At 41.3% G+C, this 8,266-nt stretch overlaps 1 pseudogene; it reads right to left on the bottom strand.

Moving 5' to 3' along the window:
• Positions 1 to 1,807: 1,807 nt before the first annotated feature.
• Positions 1,808 to 5,458, bottom strand: LOC136525918 (uncharacterized; annotated as a pseudogene).
• Between the last annotated feature and the right edge of the window lie 2,808 nt (positions 5,459 to 8,266).

Below are 8,266 nucleotides of genomic sequence, written 5' to 3'. Positions count from 1 at the left end.
AACCAATGCAGGTTTCACTAGATACTCATTGTCATTGAGTTAAACTCAAGTCGGTTAGTAATCTTGGACTCATTGAGAAAAGAGCGGGCACTATACCAAGATATGATAGACATTATCCAGGGGTAATTTTGATCTCTCGCGCACAACTATTATTGAATAGACTTTGCCATAATTTATTAACGATCATACATTATTGGTCGCACAGGGTTTGGAAAGAGTTTATTCGGCAACACCGCAAGGATTGCAAGGCACCACTTAATGTAGTTGAAATACCAGTAAATTGTGCTATATATACTTCCCCACGTATTTAATTACTATATCATACTTCAATTTACGTGTGAGATGATGAGAATAATCTTCTTCTCGTACAGTGGTGTTTGCGGCAGCAACCAGGTAATAACTTGTGTGGATACTACGTTTGTGAATTTATCACCACACACATAAGAACTCCTGAAGATGTTCTCAGAGTACATATATATCAAATTTTTATTTATTTTTAAATAAATATATATATATATGTATTAATACTTTTCCTTTTATTTCAAATGCAAGACTGAATGGTTGAAACAAAGGGTCATGCAAAAAGACCATCTAAAAGCAGTTCAAGAGCCAATAGCAGGATATCTTCTAGAAAAAGTGCTAAATCCCAACGGCGAGTTCTACTTTGATCCTAAGGAACTAATGATGTAAATTAAATGTTTATTGATATCGTTATTTTCGAGAACAAGATTATGAAAGTGTTGTATATATACATATATATCTATAATATATATAGTTTCATACTTTATTCTTATATAATAATGCTCGAGATGAGAATTAGATGTAATTATATACGTACGTGTATTTATATTAGCAGCATAGAATACATACATAAAAACATATTATATATTAAACAAATATGTGTAACTGAACTGAAAACAAATTAAACAAAAAAAAAGAAAAAAAAAAGGAACCTTTAGTACCGGTTGGGGTTACCAACCGGGACTAAAGGGTGCGGCCACGTATGCTCGGCTGGAGGGCCTTTAGTCCCGGTTGGTAACACCAACCGGGACTAAAGGTCCCTCTTTAGTCCCGGCTCGATGACCCGGGACTAAAGGTTCCACCTTTAGTCCCGGGATCGTTGTCCCGACGCGGTAACCGGAACTAAAGGCCGTTACCGCCCGGGACAACAAGTCCATCCTGTAGTAGTGTAAGCATAGAGACCATGAACTTTAACGCTAATATTCTACTCCTTTCGCTCTAAATTATAAATCGCTTTAACTTTTTTAGTTCATCCATTTTGCTATGTATCTAGACATATTATTTATCTAGATGCATAGCAAAATGAATATACCAAAAAAATTAAAGCGACTTATAATTGAGAACAGAGAGAATACTAGCAATGTATATATAATAAACATCTTATTTCCCTCACAGAGTAAAAGTGAAATTGATGGTAGGATAAAAATAATAACTGTAATTTTTTTTCTGATTGTTGGGAACTATTTTGAGATTTTACAGGTTTAGGGTTGAAATGAAAACGAAAATAATTACTGATGAAATGGAAACATACTATAAAACTAATAAAACAAAAATGAAAGCAAAAATAATCTTTTAGGTGTTTCAGATCGTTCACCAAGCATGATTACCATTTTGGGTTGGTATACCATGGTAGAACTAGAAACCAAGGGCGGAGACGGCTAGGAATCCAACATAGGGGGGTGGCACAAACAACAAGCAAAACAGAACCAAGTTTGATTCACCGATCTTATTGTTATAACCATACATATTAGGGCAATAATGTTATGCAAAATGCGAATAATTAAGATTACATCTGTATTAATTTAAACTTAGTTCTACGAGTATCGGCAGGATCATATTCATTAATGATGTCATCATTACTAATCTTTTTAGCCAATGCCTTCTCAATATAAATTACCAAACAATCTCATGCAAATCCATCTCCCATTGTAGTTCGAAGACGTGTCTTCATAACCTTCATTCCTGGAAACATTCTCTCCACAGTTGCGGTTGATATTGAAAGAGTTAAAACCAATCTTAACAACTTCTCCACCATTGGATTGATATTGAAAGTGTTAAATCCAATCTTAACAACCTGTCGACCATTGGGTACAATGAACTTTTACCGGTCTTAAATAGTCCACGTGTTAGATCAGCAAGTGATGGTAATTCTCTTAGTTCTGGATGTGTCGGGTTCATAAACCCAGGGTCCCCGATGGGCCCGCTTCCCAGCAAGAACTCGGCCCAGCAGACGACATTACAACAACACGTGACTCCTGGGACGGCCCAGATACCTAACGACAGGCTGGAAGAGCGATCCAGTCTCCGACCAGAAGGCCTGACCAAGGAGGGGACAACGCTCGCTTCCGAGTTCGACCCGCTTTTCCGACCGGGAATACACCGAACCTCTGCTTACAGCTCTTCTCCGACCAGCGCGGTCGGAGCCAACTAGGAATGACCGACCAGGGACGACCGTTCGGTAAGGACCCAAGAGTCAGGCAGAGCAGATAAGGCACGTCGCTCAAGTCAACCAAAATACCGATGACTGTACCTGCACACCTACAGGACAGTACTGCCAGGCCATGCCAGAAGGGTGCTTTGCAACCTTTCACACATGTCAGAACATGAACAATGTTGTGGGAGCTGATATTTGTCCTATAGTATGGTAAGCGCCGACATTTGCCATACCAGAAGAACATGATGGAGCTTGCCATATACATTTGGGCGTCAACAGTATTGTGGGCGCCGACAAACTGTCTTGTACCCGACGATGTGGGAAACAAGACTAGAAAACACACACTCTCTCTCTCCCTCTACTAACTTGTAAGGCCATCCCCTTCACCTATAAAAGGGGATGCGCTCTCTCCTAAAAAGACGGATATATTCTGACTCTCTTTCTCTGCTAAGCTTTAGACATTCTAAGCTCCACGGCTCTAGAACTATAAAGCTACACAGTGCATACGTTCCAATACTTAGCGCACGTAGGAGCTCCTGTCACTCTTGGCCCTTTGGTCCAGAGCCCGACCGGACCTTTAACACCCCCTTCTTATTCCCACTCGTTTGTAACCCCACAGCAAACTTCGAGCACCTGGGCTCAGGAATAAAGTCACCGACTGACTCAAACTGGACATAGGGCACGTTGCCTGAACCAGTATAAACCCTGTGTCATTGAGTGCTAGGCCACATCCGATCACAACATATGACAAAACTATAAATATTTACTTGTTGGTCACTTTTCACACCGACAGGATGGTTGCACATCAATCTTAAAATGTGGGAGTTATGCATTTGTTTGTTTTGTGATTTTAATCTATACGTTTAGTTTCCCGAACCTCATGAGTCACGACATGACATACGCAATTGCAAAGTCAGTCTTCATGAAATAGAGTATAGATGTTTTGGATGGTTGCATACATCAATTCTAAAATGTGGAAGTTCGCATTCTAATTGGGCTCTTTCTTTACTTGAGAAATCAACTGGATAATATTTTTCCACTGGACTGCATGTATTTTCTATGTCGAATTCCTCCGTCCTTGGATCCAAAGAGCCACAAAGGGACAAAAGCTCCATCGCTTGAGAGCTGAATCGATCTTCTAACTCTATCGCTTGCTGATCTATTGCAACACTAAACACATCCACTTTGTAATGGTGAAAGGCTGTGGAGTTATCATTCTTGTTTCGAGATTTAGTCACATGCTGCATATAGGAAGATAGGTTATTAATGGACAAATAAATATATTTTCATACTAAAATAATTCTAGAAAATAACATATTTCTTACTTAGATCTAGGGTATTAATCTCATGCTTCTCGCAAAACAATTTGACCTCTTCAAGAAGAGGTTCCCAGCCATTATTTCGTAACTCACCAAGCAACACTTTTGTGGTAGAAACACAATCCACTGCATTTAGGATATCAATGGATTTCTTTTTGTAGTGTTTGGCACAACACATCAGTGATCTTCATAATCTTTTCCATCATAAGCAAGCAGGATGAACACAAAATCAAATGTGACAATGATTTGTAAGGCGCCTGAAAGCATCTAGGCCCCTAGTTGGGTTTATGTGATTAATGACAATAAGAGATTACTGTGACTAACGTGTGTTTCGCAAATGCAATTAAGTTAGGTCATGGTAATGACAATTGATTGGGCAATCATGGTTGTCATGCCCCTACAATGGAAATCGTTTCGGTTTTCAAAGGATGGACGATAAGGTTAAGGATGGACTAGTTCTAAGTGTCGTTTGGTGTTGAAGAGACACTTAGAGTAGTTTAGGACTTTGTTTTTTATTTGGCCGTACTATTAAGGGGGGTATGGACGGGTAGCTTGACCTAGGTGAGTCTAGTGGGTTAGGTGTGGTGCACACTTGTCAAATCTAGCACTTGGTAGCTCCTAAGTAGCCCTTAGATCAATTGGAGCAAACTTTATTCACATATGATTTCGAGTTGGAAGTGAATGGAGGGTCAAATATTGACCAAACGCTGGTTTCGGTGTGACCAGACGCTGGCGCAGTGTTCGGTCAGTTCATTTGATCAAGGTGAAGTCGTTTGGGCGTGACCAAACGCTGAGTAAAATGTGACCGGACGCTGGGGGTCAGAGTTCGGTCAACTCCAGTAAGGTTCCAGAGAGGGAGAATCCTGATCGGTCAACACTAATCAGCAAAACATTGCCGCGTTCCTCCTTCTCTCTTTACTTTAAGCATTTACTTTGAGCAATTCAATACTTGTCTTTACATTCATAGAATTGCCATGCTAGAGTAGGATTGAAACTTAGGTAACAAAACTTTTGTGCAGTAGTATATTAGAAACACTTTCTAGGCACAAGCGGTGAAGTGGGCTAAGTGTAGGGTTTAATTATTGCAAAGAATTTTAGAATTAGCCCAATTCACCCCCCCCTCTTGGGCATCTTGATCCTTTCAGCGCCACTAGCATCACCCCTAGAATACTTCAAAACTGAACGATCATTAGCAAAGCTGCGTAGGAGTAAAACTGTGGCACCAAACATCTTCTTTAAGCTTTGAATTGACCTATAATGGGAACTCCATCTAGTGTCCCCTGGCCTCTGTAGAGAGGATATCTGATTTGCCCCTCGCCCTATGTCAAGTTCTCCCAACTCAATTTCATGAGCAATATCCTTTGCTTGATTTGCTAGCAACTCATTGTTGCGCTTGGTAGAAGCACTAACAACATTTATGATGAAATTTGCATGCTGAAAAAAATTGGGCACTTCATGTACCTCCCCATATGCTGCTACAAGGGTTGGCAAGAGTTGATGGCCCATGCAATGAATATAATATGTATATAAGGGCACTCATTAAGAATTAGAGCTTTCAAACCATTCCACTCCCCTCACTCTAGCTCGATGTGCACCACTCCCCCGCTGCTACGCACTGTGCCCCGTCCCCCACGCGCGGCAAGGTGCTGCTGGGATGCTGCCGAGGTGCTACTGATGCCGTCATTCCCCACTAGAAGGTCATGGCCGCTGTCGAAACCATTGCCGCTGCAATGCGCAACCTCAGCAACGAGATGTTGCGATGAAAGCGCGTGTTGCAAGTGTATGTTTCAAGTGTTTCAGACGTTTTGAATGTATGTTGTAATTATTTCATATGGTTGCTGCAAAAGTAGATCGGGGATGTTGCACATGTTGCAAGTGTTTTAGAGGAATGTTGGAAGTGTTTCAGAGGTTTATTCAAAATGTTTCATCTGTTAGTGACGTATGTTGCAAATATTTTGATTTGGATGTTGCATATGTTTTACACATATGTTGCAACAATATGTTCGAAATGTTTCGGCTATTTGAGTCTTATGTTGCAATAAATGTTTTCATGTTGCAAGTTGCAAATGTTTTATCCAAATGTTTCATATGTTTCATACATATGTTGCAAGTGTATGTTACAGATGTTTCATCTGTTGCATACGTATGTTGCATTCAAGTGTTTCATGTTGCATATCTTTCATGTTGTTCGGAGAATCTGGGGCGCGGGGAGTGATGGTGGCACAACGCGAGCACTGAGGAATGGGGCGCGGTGAGCTAGGGGCGGCAGATGGGGCACGCGGCGCACTGGTGTTTGGGGCCAGCAGCCGGGGCACGATTGGGGCGGGGTGCGAGTGCGGGGTGGGGCGAACGGCCTTGAATTGAGGCGGATAGGGCGGGCTGCGACTGGGCAAGGTGCGCGTGTGGGGAAGGAAAAATCAGCGGACGGGCAGGTTGCATGGGCGTCTGGACGCTCGTGTCCATCTCGACGTCCCGGCGCTAGCACCTCCACTTTGTCAAAGATGATATAAGAAAAAAATATTCTATTACATATCGCATAAATTATGTTATATAGAGGTAAAATAAAGAAACTGGAAGCAAGATATGCATCAGGACTTGAGACACATGCCAATTTGACTTACGCTCATGCAGCGGTGATCCTGACGGAATGCTAAGTATACAGTAAACTTACGATCAATTTGGTGAGCTAGAGTATTATGTGAAGTAGTAACTGCTTGACTGTGGGCAGCTCAAACTTCTAGGAAATGGAGAACTGCTGAATGCAACATCCACGTAGGTGCTGCGCGGAGAATTCTGTACACATCGGCAGTCAAATTCTTCGTATTGCAGTGTCGCACACGTAACGAGCTTGCATGCCGGCCGCATTCAAGAAAACCGCTGGCGATCTGCGGCCTATATATACGAGCCAGCTGAGGAAGCTCTTGGATCATCACTTCGTTGCTAACGCACACGGAGGAGCAAGCTATTATTAGCTAGAGATCGAGCCGGCTTAGACGTAGCCTCATCGACCATTAGTGGTTTGATCGACGACGATGAGGTCCAAGTTTGTTGCGGCGGTGATCTTGACGGCGGTCGTCGTCATGGCCTTAGTGGCCACGTCCTGCTCCGCGCGGCCACTGGCGACGGGCGCCGACGCCAGCTTGGGAGCGGGAGATGCCCATGCCGCCGTCGTCTCCGGCAAGCAAATCCTCCAGTTTCTCAGGCGGCTTTATCTGCAGCAGCTGGGAGCGGCGCCGTCGTGTCAGACCAACAGCTCCAACGGTGGATGCCCACCACCGTCATCAGGCTAGCTAGAGTATATATAAACACTAAACAGCATATGCAGTTGACGTCACGTACGTGTCCATATTATCAGATTATACATGTTTTTTAATTAAATTTGCTTATACATATATACATGTGCGTACGGGTGGTAATTCTTTCATGAAGCCATAGCCCGGTTGTAAAACCCTTTTGTACCTTTATTTCTCTTATATTTCATTATATTTTTGTGTGTATATATTCATATGTAACGCGTGCAGTAGCATTTCCGTATATATATAAACGAACATTCACTTGTGAAGGGGACAGCAATGCAAAGGACTTTTCTCATGCTCTAAGTAGTAGCATTCGTGCAACACAACTTTTTAGGTTGACTCTTCCTATACACATACTAAATCCGTTACAAATCAGAGTTCATTTGACTTTTTTGACCTCAAGTTTGACCACTCGTCTTATTCAAAAATTTATACAAAATATCACATCTTTTATTGCGGCTTGCTTTATTAATAAAAGTTCTTCAAGAATGACTTAAATTTGACTATGTTGGCATAAATTTTTTGAATAAGATAAGTGGTTAAACTTATGTCAAAAAAATCAAACAAACTATAATTTGAAACGAAGGAGTAGTATTCTTCGATCAGTCAAGACGACCGACCGTAGATTTTTTGTTAGCTTGTCTACCAAACAGGTTGAGCTAACTCACGAGCATCCAAGCCCATGCTATGTGACAACTGACAAGTATGGCCGGGTAAGCATAGAGACCATGAACTTTAACGCTAATATTCTACTAACAATTTATATATAATAAACAGCTTTTTCCCTCACGAGTAAAAATTAAAGTGATGGTTGGATGAAAAAAATAACTGTAATTTCTGATTGTTGGGAACTATTTTGAGATTTTACAGCTTTATTAGGGTTGAAATGAAAACGACAATAATTACTAATGAAATGGAAACATATTATAAAACCAATAAAACGAAAATGAAAGTGAAAATACTTTTAGGTGTTTCAGATCGTTCACCATGCATGATTACCGTACAATTTTGGGTCGGTATACCATGGTAGAACTAGAAACCAGGGGCGGAGCCGGCCAGGAATCCGACATAGGGGGGTGGCACAAATAACAAGCAAAACAAAACCACTTAAGTTTGATTCACCAATCTTATAGTTATAATAACTATACATATCAGGGCAATAATGTTATGCAAAATGCGAATAATTAAGATTACAC

This window comes from Miscanthus floridulus, chromosome 19, assembly GCF_019320115.1.
Source record: "Miscanthus floridulus cultivar M001 chromosome 19, ASM1932011v1, whole genome shotgun sequence".
Taxonomy (NCBI): domain Eukaryota; kingdom Viridiplantae; phylum Streptophyta; class Magnoliopsida; order Poales; family Poaceae; genus Miscanthus; species Miscanthus floridulus.
Note: the sequence above shows the minus strand (reverse complement) of the source record. Positions and strands in the feature narration are given on the sequence as shown.